The sequence below is a fragment of the Vombatus ursinus genome, unplaced genomic scaffold, assembly GCF_900497805.2.
Source record: "Vombatus ursinus unplaced genomic scaffold, bare-nosed wombat genome assembly UNPS02014803.1, whole genome shotgun sequence".
Lineage (NCBI taxonomy): Eukaryota > Metazoa > Chordata > Mammalia > Diprotodontia > Vombatidae > Vombatus > Vombatus ursinus.
Window position 1 is genome coordinate 5,819,064 of NW_020954581.1, and position 17,598 is coordinate 5,836,661.

The 17,598-nt window shown below is 37.4% G+C and overlaps 1 protein-coding gene and 1 non-coding gene across 3 annotated transcripts in view; one reads left to right on the forward strand and one right to left on the reverse strand.

Annotated features, from left to right (window-relative positions):
* ADGRL2 (adhesion G protein-coupled receptor L2) overlaps window positions 1–17,598 on the reverse strand; it is an 834,153-nt gene that overhangs the window by 278,780 nt on the left and 537,775 nt on the right. The window lies entirely within an intron of this gene.
* On the forward strand, window positions 16,079–16,216 carry LOC114051568. The gene has a single exon (XR_003570176.1). It is a non-coding gene; the product is annotated as a small nucleolar RNA SNORA29 (small nucleolar RNA).

Here is a 17,598-nt window from a genome sequence, read left to right on the forward strand (position 1 = left end):
GAAAAGAAGTGAGTGTCTACTTAGAGTGAGTGGATTTACTAAGAACAAGTCATGCCAAACTAACCTCAATTCCCTTTTTATAGGTTTATTATGTTGGCAGATCAGATGAATAACACAGACATGGTGTATATTAATTTAATCAACTCATTTGACAGAATCTACCATTTTATCTACCTTGAGGATAAAACATTGATAACTGCTAACTTGAAGACTGGCTATTAGAACTGTTATGTAACTGTACTACTAGTTGACCAAGTCAATTTCAATAACGTTGACTAATTTAGGTGCTGTATGAACCCAGAGGGATGTCTCAATTGTGATGCCACTGGCCTCTGTCCTTGCCCTTGACCTTTGGGCTGTTCAAAAATGTTAGCAATGAATGGTGGAGATACAGAAGGGATATTTATCAGATCTCAAAAGGACACAAAAATGAGAGGGATAGTTAATAGAAAGATGGCAGAAAATTTAAAATGTCACAATGTAGAACACCTGAATAAAACAAAATGACTTTAATAATGATAAACATGAAATTTTGCATATGGGTTCCAAAAAAATCGGTTGCTCAAGTACAGAACAGCAGAGATCTGACTTGGCAGCTCTTTATGTGAAAAAGCTGTGGATTCTATATTTAATCAGTGGCTTAATTTGACCACAAGCATCATGTGACTACTAAAAGATGGGAGAATTCAGTCTTGAGCTGCACTGATAGAGTTATAGTCCCTATATGACCCTATAATCCTGTGAATTAGGGACTTCTGAGATTTACCATGTAAGTACTAATTGTTATCTACAGAAATATTCCCGCAAATGTAAGGGAGGTAGGGTTAGATGACCTTTAAACTTCTTTCCAATGCTGTGATTATACGAAAACAAGTTTGGGAAAGCTTATGGGATTGCTGTTTAAGTAGTGGGAAGAGGTGAAGCAGAATGAGGCCAACAGTCATACTACTGGACTTTACTGTTCCATACTGCATTCCCCTTTCCCTCTAAAACTACCTTTTATCTACTCTTTTTTGTATCAACCTGTTTCTTTTCATTGTCTCCCCCATTTGGATGTGAGCTTTTTGAGAGCACAGATAATGTCTTTCTTTCTATTCACTGCACTTAGCACCATGCCTAAAACATAGTCAGGGTTTCACAAATGTTTGTTGATTGATTGCATTTTTTTTGTAAGGTCATACATTTATAGCTGAAAGGGATCTTAGATGCCTCCATTTTATAAGTGGGACAAATTGAGGCATAGGAAGCTGAAGTGACATCCAAAATAACACAGATAGTAAACGGCTGATTTGGGATTTGAAGTCAGATCCTCTGGCTTAGAACCAAAGCTCTTTCTACTATCCCAAGCTGCCTCCTTTTTATTTGTTTTGAGTATAACATTATATTACTTTTAACATTCTAAGCATCATTATAAATGGTTTATCTAAATGTTTTTTTTTTTCTTTTTATGTTAGATTTTTTTAAAAAAAGTCTTATTCAAATGCCTCTTTGTGGTGTGGTGGTAAACCTAGTTTTATGCAAGGTGACTGTTAGCTCTGGCAAATAGCTGGAACAGCTTCCCATATAATCCTGGAAATGGACTGAGTCTGCTGAGGGCCAAAGTAGATAAAAATGGAGAAACTTATCATCGATTGGTTGGCCATTAGGTAGCAAATGCTTTAGACATGGCAACTCATGAAGCGAGGAAAAAATTTTAAAATTGGGTCTCATTTGTGTCTATGTCCTTTCTACTTCCACAGTGATGCTGTTGGACTGGTAGAAAATGGGTCACTGAGTGCTAAAAATTGCACAGTTTTTAAACCTTTTATAATAAACATAGTTAATTCTCGATACGTTGACTATGAGATCTTTGTCCAATGGCTAAGAAATTAATAAGCTCCTGGAAAAACTGAACCATATCAATGTGAAAAGTCACACAATCAATGAAACCAGAAGACAAAAACATTCCATGGATTTAATTCCCATCTCTATGCTGATGAGTCTCAAATCTACCTAACCTGCTCCAACCTCACTACTGACCACCAATCTTGCATCTCCAACTGTCTTTCAGACACCTCAAACTGTTGTCCAGTAGACATCTTAAATGTGACACACTCAAAACTGAACTTATCATTTCCCCACCTAAACCTTCACCTCTTTCTAATGTTCCTATTACTGTCGAGGGCAACATCATCCTCTGTCACTGAATCTCAAAACTCAGGTGTCATCCTCAATTTCTCACTCTCATCCCCCAAATGGAATCTATTACCAAGGCCTGTCAATTTCACCTTTGCAGCATTTCTTGGATAAGCCCCCTTTCTCTCCCTAGATATTACCACCCCCCAGGTGCAGGTCCCATCATCTGGACTAAATGTGTGTCACATTTAAGATGTCTACTGGACAACAGTTTGAGGTGTCTGAAAGACAGTTGGAGATGCAAGATTGGTGGTCAGTAGTGAGGTTGGAGCAGGTTAGGTAGATTTGAGACTCATCAGCATAGAGATGGGAATTAAATCCATGGAATGTTTTTGTCTTCTGGTTTCATTGATTGTGTGACTTTTCACATTGATATGGTTCAGTTTTTCCAGGAGCTTATTAATTTCTTAGCCATTGGACAAAGATCTCACAGTCAACGTATCAAGAATTAACTATGTTTATTATAAAAGGTTTAAAAACTGTGCAATTTTTAGCACTCAGTGACCCATTTTCTACCAGTCCAACAGCATCACCTGGACTATTGGAATAGCCTAGTGGTGGGTCTGCCTGCCTCAAGTCTTTCCTCACTCCAATCCATCCTTCATTCAGCCACCAGAGTGATTTTCCTAAAGTACTGGTGACCTTGTCACCCCCTTATTCAATAAATTCTAGTGATTCCCTATTGCCTCCAGGATCAAATACAAAATCCTCTGTTTGGCCTTCAAAGTTCTTCATAACCTAGTTTCCTCTTATCTCTCTATTCCTCCAATTTCTTACTACCCCCATCTACTCTAATCCAATGACACTAGGCTTTTTGTGGTTCCACAAACAAAACCCTCTTTCTCTTGGCTCCTGGCATTTTCTCTCCCATGCCTAGAATGCTCTTCTTCCACATCTCCACATCCTTGATTCTCTGGCTTCCTTCAAGTCCCAATTAAAATTCCATCTTCTAGAGAAAGGCTTTCCCAATCCCTCTTAATTCTAGTACCCTCTCTTTCTTATTCATTTCCTATTTATCCCATTTATGGCTTGTTTGTACATATTAGTTTGCTTGTTGCCTCTCTTGGTTAGACTGTGAGCTTCTTGAGGACAGGGATTTTCTGTCTCTTTTTGTATCCCCAGCATTTAGCACAGTGCCTGACATATACAGTTATCCCTTCCACAGCTCAACTTTTCCCATCACAGTTTGGGTATATTGTTGGCACAAGAAATTAAATGGGAATTTGGGGGGAGTTTTACGGAAGCCACAGACAACACACGAAAGTCAACAGACAACACAAATACTTAACCCAAATTTTACAATAAACACCCCTAAAGGAAAAAGAAAAAATTCAGACTTCTCTGGTACAAAGGGAGGGCCAAAATTTTTTACTCAGATTTTCCAGATCACTGAGGCCCCAGGTCCCTAACCCCAAAGATGTGGAAGAGATAACTGTAGTAGGTTATTTATTTATTTATTTTGGCTAGGCAATGGGGTTAAGTGACTTGCCCAGGGTCACACAGCTAGCAGGTGTTATGTGTTTGAGGTCGGATTTGAGCTCAGGTCCTTCTGAATTAGGGCCGGTGCTCTATCCACTGCACCACCTAGCTGTCCCCATGTAGTAGGTTCTTAGTGAATATTTATTGACTGATGGACAAAAGGAAGTTACAGAATGGTAGGATGGCCCACAGGTTTTCCTTGGAAAAGCAGATGAAGCAGACAGTGGAGTTGATTTCATCTTGTATCCAAAGGCCACAAGTAATATCATCTCTGGGATACTTGGCCATTGCAGCGCTTAGATTGAGAAGATGAAAGACTGCCATAAAGATAGTTGTAGGTTATGCGCCAATATTGGTTGTAGAGGATAAAAAGGCAGAATCACAGAACTTCACAGTGGAAAGGGACCTTGATGACAGTCTGGTCCAACCCATAAACAAAAATTATCTCCATTATAATATACCCAATATATAGGGATCCAGCCCTTGTGTAAAGACCTCCAGTGAAGGAGAGCCCATCAATTTTGGACAGCTCTAATGGCAAAGGAGTTTTTCGTGAAACAAATTCTATGAAGAACCAAGCATGATTCTCCAAACCAAATCAGCGCAGGCACTGAGACTCAATGATTTGAAAGTAAAAGTAGACACAAAGTATAATCAGCAACGTGATAGGAAACAGAAGTCAGGTTTGAGAAGTATATAAGGACTCAGCTGGATGACTCAAAAGCTTCATGCCTATAAGTCATGAATATTGCCTTTCAGAGGAGAGTTATAAGGTGCTAAACATCACACAGAAAAACAGATTGAGTATACCTAAATGGGGCAGCAAGGTGGCACAGTGGATAGAGTACTAGCCCTGGAGTCAGGAAGACCTGAATTCAAATCCAACCTCAGACACTTACTAGCTGTGTGACTGTGTGCAAATCATTTAACCTTGTTTGGCTCAATTTCCTCATCTGTAAAATGACCAGGAGAAAGAAATGGCAAAGCACTCTAGTATCTCTGCTGAAAACAAAAGCAAAAAACAACCCAAACTGGGTCACAAAGAGTCGGACGTGACTGAAATGACTGTACAACAACAATAACATAAATATAAACACAAAAATGGCTGGTTATTGTGGAAGTCACAATAGAATCAACTGTTAATGTGAAATCAGACTATTGACTAGTTACAGCAAAGGTCAAATTTAACAACAAATTGCAATTAACCAACCAACAAGCATTTATAAAGCACCTACTATGTGCTGACCACTATTCTAGGTCCTGGTGATACAAAAATGAAATTGGAACAATCCCTAAGGAGTTTGTGTTTTGTCAGAGGAGCTTAGATTCCACTGGGAAGAAAGGCTAAAGATGAGAAGATGGCATCAAAAGAACCGTAACCATTTCAACTTGACCTATTCAAATGAACCATTGATACCAAAAAGCAGGCTATGGTAAAAGGCAAAGATACTGATCTTGATTATCATCATTTCCTGAAAATGCCTAATTGCCAGAGGGAGGAGGTCATAAAAGTCCAGAAATTTCCTTAGCCAGCACACACTTGATCTCCTTGCCAAGTAAAGAGAGAAAACAGCCAAGGACTGTGCTGGTTTAGAATGCAAATCCATTTTTAAAACACTACAGAGATGGATGCTAGAAAATTATAAGTAGTATCACCTCATAAAACAGTGAAAACAAGCCTACAGAAAGCTTGGCATTAGACCCTAATGAGCCACATCATCTCAACAGCATTTATAGATGAAACTGGCAACAGGACAAAAATAGATGTAAAGGAACAAATTTGTCAACATTGCTGTTACAATCAATTTTCACCATCAGCAACATTTGAACTCTAACTCTTCAGTTCCTAAACTTCTAAGTTGGAGAAGCAGATCTGGCACATAGGAAGATGAGGGCAGGACGAGCAGGTGGACCATGACAAGTGCACAGTAAATTCAGGGTGCCACTGGGACAATCCCATGAGAATAAAAACAATAGCTTTCTATTGTACTTTATATACTTTATGTAATTTTTATAGTGCTTTAAGGTTTTCCAAATGTGATATGTATGTGTGTGTATGTACACATGTACATATATGTGCACACACACACACACATACACACACACACCATTTTATACTCACAACAAACCTGCTGGGCAGGTACTACAAATGTTATTAGCTTCATTTTATAGATGTGGAAACTGAGGCTCTGGGAGCTTAAACACTTGTCCACATTAATGCATCTAGTAAATGTTTGAAGCAGGCTTCATATCCAAATCTCTCTACCACCCTTCATCATACTACACTGTCTCAAAATTTCAAAAGCATTGAGTGATTGCTTTACAAGCTAACTCAGGGAGGGGAAGATACTTAAAAGAATGGGGGGAAATTATAGACCACATTTACAGAAAAGAAATTGAGTTTCAGATGGGTCAAATGACTTAGACTAGGTGACTTAACTAGTTAGTAACAGGGCAAGAATTTAGGTCTTCTGATTTAGCATTTTAAAAAATCTAAAAGACATCTACAAATTTTAAAATTTATAATGAAATTATTTCATAATGATTATTTGAATGAATGTAATAAATATTATTTTGGGATTAATTTTATAATGGATACATATCTATTATATTTATTTATATTATATTTATTATATATCATCTTATTTGTACATATTTTGTAATAATACCTTGCACATTTATTGAAAGAAAAAAGTACTTCAGGGGCAGCTAGGTGGCATAGTAGATAGAGCTCAGGTCTTGGAGTCAGGAGGACCGGAGTTCAAATCCAAATCCAGTCTCAGTCATTTGACACTAGCTGTGCCACCCTGGGCAAGTCACTTAACCCCGACTGCCTCACCAAAAAGAAAAAAAAAAAGAAAAGAAAAAAGCACTTCAAATATGTCATGTATTTTCCTGAGTTTACCCTCAAAGACTTTTTAGAGTGGTATTCCATACACACTTAGAACAAAAACAATTACTCTTTTATTTATGTTGTCCATCAAAGAAATAATTTACAGGTTCTTAAGTTTTAATGAGTTATTCATTCATTCAAAAACAATAATAATGCTCATGTTTCTGTAGCACTTAAAGTTTGTAACACTTAAAAAAAAATCCCTGTATAAATATTGTACCAATTTTCAGATGAAGAAACTGAGGCCCGGAGAGGTCAGGTGATTTGCCCAGGATCACACAGCCATTAATAATAGCATTTATATAGTACTTCAAGGTTGGCAAAGTGTTTTACAAATATTATCTCAGAAAGCCAAATCCAACACTCATTCTACTCTACTGTGCTATTTAAAAAGGTTCATTCATTTATATCATCACTTTTATTTTTGTTAATTCAATTTTATTTTATTTTTGGGTCTGAATTCACAGTAACATTTTTTGTGGTAGTGAAAAAACCACAAACTAAGTCAGCACCTATGGGCTGGGGAATGACTGAGCAAATTGTGGTATATGAATGTAACAGTATGCTACTTTGTCATAAGAAATGATGAACGTGAAAAAATGAAGGAAACATGGGAAGATGGATATGAACTAATGTGGAGAAAAGTAATCAGTAACAGAACAACACTTGTACACAAAAACTAAATATTGCAAACCAAGAGAACAGTGAAAGCCAATTGTTATGACCAATGTGGTTTTCAGAGAGGACTGAGTTTTGTATTTGAACTCAGGAAAACCTGAGTTGAAATCCTACCTTGGAAATTTACTAGCCTTGTGACCCAGGGCAAGTCGCAAGTCTGTTTCCTTATCTGAAAAATGGGGACAATAAAAGCATTCACTTCACAAGGTTGTTGTGAGAATCAATCAATAAACATTTATTAAGCACCTATTATGTGCCAGGCATTATGCTAAACACAAGGGATACAAAAAGAGGCCAAAGACAGCTTATAAACTAATGAGGGAAACAAGAGGTAAATAAAAATAAATTATATAAATGAATAAATATATACATTATATAAAATTTAAAAATCTATAAAGCTATATACAGGAGAAATAGGAAATAATTAACAGTGGGAAGTCACTGGAATTAAGAGGGATTGGAGAAGGCTTCCTGTAGAAGGTGGTATTTTAGTAGAGACTTGAAAGAAGAAGTAGCAGTCTACTGGTAGTAGTACTACCAGTAGTAGGAAGAGAAAGAACATTCCTGACACTGAAAATTAGGATGGGGCTAGGTTATAATCAAATGTAATAATATATGCAATGCACTTTACAAACCTTAAAATGTCTTATAAATACTAGCTATTTCCTCACTGAGAGGAAGCAGGTATAGAATGTTACATATACTGTCAGACATGGTTGCTGTCCCTTGGTTTTAATTTTAATTTTGCTATCATTTTTCTCTTTTAGAAGGAAGGGTTCATTTACACGGGATAGGGTAAAAAGTAACTATGTCATAACCACAAAAAGCATCAGTTAAACTTATTTTTTAAAAAGATGTCACAATAGCCTTCTCCATTAACTTTCCCAGTACTACTCCTTTCCCCTCAGTCCTTCTAAGTTCTGCTATCCACCACCAGCCAGAGTTAAAAAAATATTGCCTGATATTTTCCCTCTGTGGTAGAATGTGACTTGGAAAATGTCACTTATTATCTCTTGGCCTCAATTTCCTCATCTGTAAAATTAGGTTATTGGATAATATCCAAAGTCCTCTCTAGCTCTGAGTCTCTCATGTTTCCTCAATGGTTCTGAGACACCACTATCCCCCAAGGGAACACTGTGCCGTTCTGCTCTCCCTCTGGGTCTGGTTGTCCCCTCCTACTTTGACAATCCAGGTAGGTTTGGTTTGCTTGCTTCCTATTCTGACAACCCTGATTTTGGAATTACTATTGAACTTTCTTCTGGTGCAAGGGTTGTTTTCAAGTCTATCCAAGTGACCAAATTAGAACTGTCCAAGGAAGTGCATGAACTTTCCTCAGGGAAGGTACATTCCTGTTCAATGTTACTTTACTTGAGAAATGCCTAAGCTGCCACAATGGAGCCCTCCATTGGTGTATATCTTAACCTATCAATGTCTTCTAATTCTGAGAGATTCTTGTCCATGTTCTCTCATCAATATTCCACTGAGGATCTATCCAGTAATCTGGAGACCTTATAATCAGAGGTTCTTAATCTGGGGACCCCGAACTTTTAAAAAAAACTGTATTTCAATATTATTCTTTCCTTTGTAATACTATATAATTTATTTTGTGCACTTAAAGACATTATTTTGAGAAAAGATCCTTAGGCTTCGCCAGATGATTGTCAGAAGGCTCCATGACATAACAAAGGTTAAGAATCACTGCTCTAAATCTTTTTTTTCACTTTAATCAGCATCTCTGTGTGAGCTTAGGGTTTGGAGTGCTGAGCCATAGGCCACATCTGAAGTTCCCACAGGAAACTGTTAGGAGGGTCAAAACAAGTCAAAAAAATAAAATTTGAGACGAGCTACCCCCAAGGTGTAATCCATAATCCAGCAAACCAAGCTCTTGTGTTACTATATAGGCTGGCACCATCTTTGGGGTGGTCTCCCCCAAATCACATTGTTGGCTTTTTTGTTTCCACCCTGAATTTCTTCAGGGAACTCCAGATTATAGTTTATGTCTTCACTGATTGAGAAAAAAGGGTCCCCATTTTCTTTGCTAGAAGTCAAATTCTTTGCAAGAACTGACAATGTATATCAGGCATAAGATATACCTTTCTGTCACCTCACCAAAAATGACTCCCAAGCTCCCCCAAAACAATAACAACAACAACAAAAAAACAACAACAAAGCAAAACAAAAAACCAAACACTGAGAAGACTCACAATGACTCGTTAATAGTTGATATAATTCTTTTCCCTCTCCGGTAATAGCCATCTTCCCAATAAAGATCTCCATCATCTTGTAGGCCATTAACACTGTCTTCGGTTTGCATCCTCTCTGAAGGGAAATATTCTAGTGATTCTTTTCTTTACCCTCAGGATCCATATAGTTGTCTAGCCTTATGGTACTACTGTAAGCACTTGGATTTCCCTAAGAACTCTGGGTTGCTGCAGAAGCAATCCCCTTTCCCATCAGACCCAATAATAGTAGACAAGGCATATTCCAGGTTTTTGTCTATTCCATAGGTCACATCCTGGTTTCTTGCTGCTTCTCTAACCCTGGGGCCATATGCTACATCCTCAGTACAGAAATTCAACACTCCTACAGAGGGATGTAGCTTGAGAATTCTTACTCCTCAGATACAAAGTTTCTTTATCCACAGTTACTACCCGCTGGACTGAAAGGATATGCCATGGCCTCTCTCCAGCTGGGACCAGAATCTCAGAGTCCAGTAATTCTAGGGGTTACACATGGTTGAGAGGCCTCAGCACTTTCTCATATCCACTTCTCTGGACACACAGGTGAGATTGTGAACCTTATCAATATGCTCTTCCTGCTCAATGGATTACTCCTGGCAATGGGGAGAAAGAGGGTGTGCTACACAGGCGTCTCTCAGCATACATAGGTCTTCTTGCCAATCTCTGGTTTTTGCTCTCTATCTAGTTCTCTCTGAAAAGAAGTTTCTTATAAAGGAAAGAGAGAGACAGACTCTCCAGAGGAAAAGCTCTGACCCACGATACATAAATCAAACCTATTCATTCACAATCTAAGGATATATTCTCAGTCTTCTCAAACACAAGCCCAATGGCCTAATATACACCCTCCATCAGAAGATACAAAGTAGCCCCAGTCAATAAAAAAGTTCACCTCCCTGTAATTTTATCAAATTGTCATACCCTACAGGGGAAATGACTTTAAGCTCTAGGGAAAATACAGCCTACTGTATTCCTTTCTTAATCGTTCCATTATAGGCTGTATTTTTCTAATGAAGTATTTATAGATTGCTTCTAGATTCTTTTAGAAAAATTTTACCTGTGGCAATTTCCTTTTTATATCTCCATTAACTTTTCACAATAATCATGAGATTCTTTAAACTTCAAGTTAGCTCTTTCAGCTATCCATAGACTGCTTCAAATTGATCAGGTAGTTAAATGGCTTTTTTTTTTAAAAAAATGGATAATTACTCAATAATTGATTTATCACATCTCTTATGTCATATCTAGTTCTCAAAAAAATTTTAACGTTATATCTTCATTTGCTCACTCTCTTTAATTTAAATGTTAGCCCAGTCTTTCAGGAATATGCACATTTCACCACCATTTAAAAAAATTATCAGTATCTGCTGAGACATATTCCTAAGTATTTTTTTTTCAAAAGAACACTATATGGGAACTCAACAGGGCAAAAGGAAATTCTGCCCCTATATAGAAAATGTTGACTTGGAGACATACATAAGGACAAATCACAAGAATACCAAAGCTACACACATAGGGAAACACAACATTTATGTTGTCTGCATCCATGAGTTTCAGGGCTTTTTGTGTAGTGGAAAATGGAAAGTGCAATGTGAGTTGCAAGTTATAATAGGTTAAGAGAAGCCTGTTCATTCTGGGTTGCTTCTTTTCTTATAGAATCTTTTAATTACTGCATTTCTAAGGTACTTACATTTGCCAGTAAGTCTGTCTTTTATTCCTCTAATAATAGTTCCTAAGGTACATCCCATAAATTACCTCCTCCCTTTTCCACTCCTCCCCCTCTTGAAATAATTCTGGGGGAAAAACACCACTAAAAATGTAATTTTAAGCATCGTCTTTGGATTAGTTCATGTGCTCATTTTTTATGTATTACTGTCATTAGGGCTCTGCTTTTCCTTCCCTCCTCTTATAGATGCCAATCTCTCAGCAATGTCTTCTCTTGATAGCTTTTCATTTTCTTTCTGAAAACTGGAACCCAGACAAACAAACCTTCATTCACTCTCTACATTCTTCCTTTCTTTAACTTCCCCTAATTCCTGGTTTTCTTTAAGGACCTTCAATTTGAAGACCATTCATTATGAAGGGACTCCACTAATTTTTGCTGGTTTCTTTTCTGCTCCCCTGAGACAAATCTACATTCCACTGACCTTCATTATTACCTAAATTTGCCAGTTTTGCCCCTTGTATTTACAGCCTGGATATACCCAGAGGTACCCATCTTTTGATGGAGGAGTTGTGCTTCTCCATCAAATACTCCTTGAAATCTCAACTCCTTTCTGAAGTTTGACCAGATTAAGTCAAAGAGAAATATTGTTGGCCACCATTTGCTGCCACTGAAAAATTATCATCATGTATCTTTGTGAAAACACTCAAATATCTTGAAGAATTATGTAATACATATATATATGCATACACATACACATATGTGTGTGTGCTTTGAAATATGCTATATAAATGTTATGAGAAGGAGGAGGAGAAATAGAAAGAAGAAAAGGGAATTTGGGGGACACAAAAGGAGAAGGAGTGGGGGGAGAGAGCTTCCATTCCAAAGACTACTCCTAAAAAATGGAAATATTTCTTTCCTTGCAGAAATAGGTACAACAAAAGACCACAATAATGTATTATCTTCTGACTGTTCCTTATTGGATCATTTAACAGAAAAAGTTTATTGAACAACTACAAACCATTAGTACCAAGACACTATGCTGGGTGCTAAGACACATTTTATTTTTTTGAAAAGAATACCACCGTTGCCTGCATACATTCCATTGTAGAAGGCTGTATCATATGCATTAAATGAAATTTCATTTAATGACCTTTTCCTAGACAATAAGACATTATGATTAGATGTTGATTCGCTATCATTCTCTAATTCTCCAAACGCAATTATTCTCCATCAGCCAATCAACCAGTTAATCGGTCAATCAACAAAAATTTATTAGGCATCTACTACTTGTCAGGCACTAGGATTACTAAGACAAAAATGAAACAGGCCTTGCCTTAAAGGTCTTGATTTTATTGTGAGAAAGAGTGAATACCAATGTAAGTATGTACAAATATAGACACAAAATAAATATAAAATGTAGGAGAAGAGAAAGTGTAGTCTAGATGGGGGGTGGGGGATGGACAGTGTAAAGGCACGTAGGTGAAAGATGAATTGTTGTGTGAGAAAAACATGAAGACGATGAGTCTGGATGTACTGTAGAGTGTAGCGGGGGGGGGCCATAGAATAATGTTGGATAGATTGGGAAGGGTTTTAAGAGACAATGCTTGCAGGAATTAGGATTTAGGTTGGGGCATATATTATACCTGGTTTTTAGATAGGGAAACAGAAATAAAGGTGAATAAAATAAATCAAGACATATAATCAGTAGCAGAGGAAGGCCTAGGGCCTAGGGCCTAGACCTTCTAAATTCTGGTCCACTGTCTTCCCCTTTCATTATAATAACAAAACTGCCTTTTAAAATGCACATGTTAATATAAAACTATCAGGGCAAAATGTCAGGTTTCTGTCAAATAAACAGTAAAATATATACCGTATTCATAGTGAGTTTATGTTTGATATATTTCTTAGATAATAAAATATTTGAAAACAAATTAAATTTTTATCAAAATCCTAGGCAAAGTGTGCCCTTTCCTCTTGTTTGTTCAGTTTTTGATAAAATTTTAATATAGATTTGATATTACAACAAAAAAAGGAGTTGTATACTTTGATTTCAAAGTCAAGTGAATTTTGGAATTCTAAAGGCAAGGCAATGACATCAAAGTTATTCAAATAGCCACTGCATAGATAACATTAGTTAGAGAGTATATATTGCAGTGCTCTTATTAAGTCTTCTGATGATTTCTCCTCCTTAAAGAACCCTTCCCCGCCCAAGGCAGACCACTTGGTGGATATTAATGTATTTATTAACTACCAGGAAAAATATCAGCAGGTATATATATCTAGGAAGCACAGCTCACATTTACATCAAAACTTTAGATCCAAAGGATCCCAAGGTTAAAAAAAAATAAACATTGATGATTGATTAAACTGAATTATTATGTATCTATTAAGATGCCAAGAAGAAGGCCTCCAGCAAATTGGGAAGACTCGGGCAAGAATCTCTGCAGTTCAGACTGTGTAGATTTCTTGTGATCTGCATTGTTAGTGGGAATGCACATGTTGGAGAGAAGTTTTGATGATGCTCATTATTAACTCCTTCCACCTCCGAATTGCCCCGAATCTTGTTTTGTATACATTTTGTATGTATTTATATGTGTGCATATTATTTTCCTTCAAAAGAATGTAAACTTCTTGAGGGCAGGGACTGCTTCATTTTTATCTTGCATATCCAGCTCCTAGCACAGTACATACTTCATAGTAGCATTTAATAAATGCTTATTTATTGATTAATATCTCATTAGATTGCAAGCTCCTTGAGGGCAGGGACTGTCTTTTGCCTCTTTTTGTATCCCTAGTGCTTAGCACAGTGCCTGGAATATGGTAGGAGCTTATGTTTATTTATTGTTTAATAATAGATTGATTTCCCAAAGCGATTGTTCTACTTATTTTGTTCTTAAATCAAGTCCCCAGTTGTACCTTCCTATTCCATGTTCCTATCTCATCTATGTTCTTTCCTTCTTGAGAAGGAAGGAGCATGGGGAAGCTGCATAAATACCATACTTGAAGTCAGGAAGACCTTGGTTTAAAATATGCCTCAGGCCTTTACTAACTTTGTTACCCTAGGCAAGTCACTTAATCTTGCTGGGCCTTAGAGTGCTCATCTATGAAATAAAGGCCTTGATGACCTACCTACCTCTCCAGCCCTTTCCAGGTCTGGCCAAAGTCCTTGAAAAAGATGTTTCCACCTGAAGTTTCAACCCTTCCTCATTATCTACTCACTCTTCAACTTCTTGAGATATAGGTCTATCTCCTGGGACCAAGGGGAGCAAGTCCAATCTCTTTCCTTTCACGTGATAATCCTTCAGATGCTTGAAGACAGCTATCATGCTGCCCCTGAGTCTTCTAAGATCCCCAGGTCCTTCACTTGACCCTCATATGACATGCTCACCAGGCCTATCTCCAGCTTTGTTGTGGTCTTGTGAATCACACTAGTAATTCTATGGCTTTCCCTGAATGTGAGGCCCAGAATTAGGCACAGTATTCCAGATGTACTATGACTAGGGCATGGGATGGGGGAATGGTGACCTCCCTCCAGGACATCTCAGTGCCTCTCAGTTCAGCCTAGGATAGTGTTAGTCGTTTTGGCTAATAAGACACACGGCTGACTCTTCTTCAGCTTTCAGTTCATTAATAATTCCAGATTTTTTTTTTTCACATATACTGTTGTCTAACCATGGCCAACTCATTCTCTACTTGTAGTTTTGTTTTGTTTTTTTTTTTGCTCAAGAGTAGATCTTTAAATTTATAGTCATCCTTTTATTCTATTTGGTCAACTGTTCTAGCCCATAAAGGTCTTTTTGCAACCTGTCATTGTCATCTAGTGCGTTATCAATCCCTCCTATTTGTGTCACTTTCAAGTTTGATGATTATGCATCATCTGTGCCTTCCTCTAACTCACTTATCTAAATTCTCATCAGCACGACTTCAAAAATAGATCTCTAGGACACTCCATTACAGATTTCCCTCCAAATTAACGTCAACCTATCAATGACTTTTCTTTGGGTCCAGTTCTTCCACCAGTTCCAAATCTTCCCAACCACACCATTTCTCCATCTTGTCTACAAGTCTAGAATGAATGACTTTGTCAAATACTTTGTGGAAGTCTTAGTATACTGTGTATACCGAAGTTCCCTGAAATGCAGATTGAGGGGCAGGTAAGCTGGACATAAAAAGGAAATGAGGTTAGTCTGCTATGACCTGTTCTTGATGAAGCCGCTTTTGATCACAGCTTCCTTTTCTAAGTGCTCCCAAATCATCCCTTTAATCACGTTTTATAGAATTTTACCAGGAATTGACAGCAAGCTCACTGGTCTCTAGTTTGGAGACTCCACCCTCTTCCCCTTTATGAAAATTGAAACAACATTTTTCCAACTCCTGTCTTGCTGACCATCTTAAATTCCCTGAGAGCTTTCAAAGATCACTGACAATGGCTCAGAAATCTTCTACGCTACCTCCTCCCCACCTTTTTTTTTCCTATGTTTTTTTTCTTTCAACTAAACTTGACACCAATTTGATTGATTTTTTTTAATGGTATCTTTCTTCTATAACTTTCCATTTTTCTTCAGTGGTGGCCTATCTTTTAGATAACCAACATGAAAATGGTGCAAGATACATATCATTCAGTGTGATGAAAATACAACATTCAGTTTGAATTTTGGTTTCTTGTTACCCATGTTTCTCTTTGGCTACTGGTCCTTTACCTTTTCTCTACTGTCATCCTTCTCTCCTCTATATTTGCGAGTGGAAAGAGAACCCAATTCTGACTTCCACTTACTATCAGTATCCTTAGGCAAAGTCAGATTATCACACAGTGCCTCAGTTTCCTCATGTAAAATGAAGGAACTGCATTAAATGATGATTAAGACCCCTAGTGTGTGTGCAGTCATTTTTCAGTCTCCTCTGACTCTTTGTGACCCCATTTGGGGTTTTCTTGGAAAACATACTGGAGTGCTGCCCATTTGACTACCATTTTTTCACTTCATATATTCAGTGGCTATGCTTCTGGAATAAAATATAGTTGCCATGGTCTGATGGACAAAGAGTGGTCATGTCTTTTTTTTCCTATATGAAAAGGCAGAATAATCTAGTTCTATTGTATGTTATATTTGATATAAAAATGATGGATAACCACAACTACTGTAAAATGCTTGTCAAACTTGATAAGTATTGATTTCTATATATTTCAAATGTTTTAAATAAAAATTTAAAAAAGAGATACTAAAGTGGTTTGCCATTTCCTTCTCCAGCTCATTTTACAGAGGAAGAAACTAAGGCAAAGAGGGTTAAGTGACTTGCCCAGGGTTACACAGCTAGTTAGTGTCTAAGGCCAAATTTGAATTCAGGTCCTCCTGGATCCAGGCCCAGTGCTGTATCCACTGAGTTACCTCTCTGCCTAAGATTCCTTCCAGCACAAAACCTATGACCCCAGAATCTTATAATAATTTCTCCTGTTTTTTCCAAATTCAACTTTCTAGTACCTATTCACCTTCTTTCTTCTCCTGCAAGCCTGAGTTTCTTTCTAAGAATCACAATTTCTCATGGTTTTCACCTATCTAAATCTCATTGTCTGTGCTCTTACCTTCTGATAATAAATGGTGATTACATTGTACTCCTGATCCAGCTTGGGGACAGAGAGGGAGAAACCCCACCCTGGATTTATGATTCATGAAAAAAAAAAAAGTGAATTTTGGCTGGAATCCGAGGTAGCAAGTCTACCTAATTCAAAATGAGTCTACTAGAAGGAGTGCAAAACCTTTGAGTCATATCCACAACTAAATCTAATTTTCATAAGTAATTATGGGATTGTATCTACTTTATTTGCATTGTTCAATGGAACTGTTCAGACCAAAAAGAAATTTCCAAGATATGACTGAGATGACACTGAGCCAAGGGATTTAACTTTACTTCACAAAAGGAAAGGAAGAAGTTAACTTAATGTGAAATATATTTGCCTTTAGATGGGTTCCAAAATAGTTACCAGTTCACTGGCTACTAAAAACTGCAATCTTGCTACTAGACTGGCAAGATGCCTGAAGCTCATGACCTGTGTTTTGTTTTTTTTTCTCATAAGTCTAGTGTATAAATGATATAGGCACCCACTCAAAGTCATGAACTCTCTGAACTGATTTCCTTTTCCATAAAACAAGAATAATAATGGTGTCTACCTCACAGGGTTGTTGTAAGGGTGAAATGAGAACATGCACCATTAGAAATCTTAAAAGATTATATAAATGTGAAAAACCAAACTAGGCTTCAGTTTTCTCATCTGCAAAATGGGAAAGGCATAGGATAGACCGGTGGTATCCAACTCAAATAGAAACAGGGGCCACTAAACTGTACATAAGGATCTCAGTGGGCTACATATTGACTTGTTTTTGTTCAGTCATTTTCATTTGTGTCTGACTCTTTGTGACCCCATTTGGGGTTTTCTTGGCAAAGATACTGGAGTGGTTTGCCATTTCCTTCTCCAC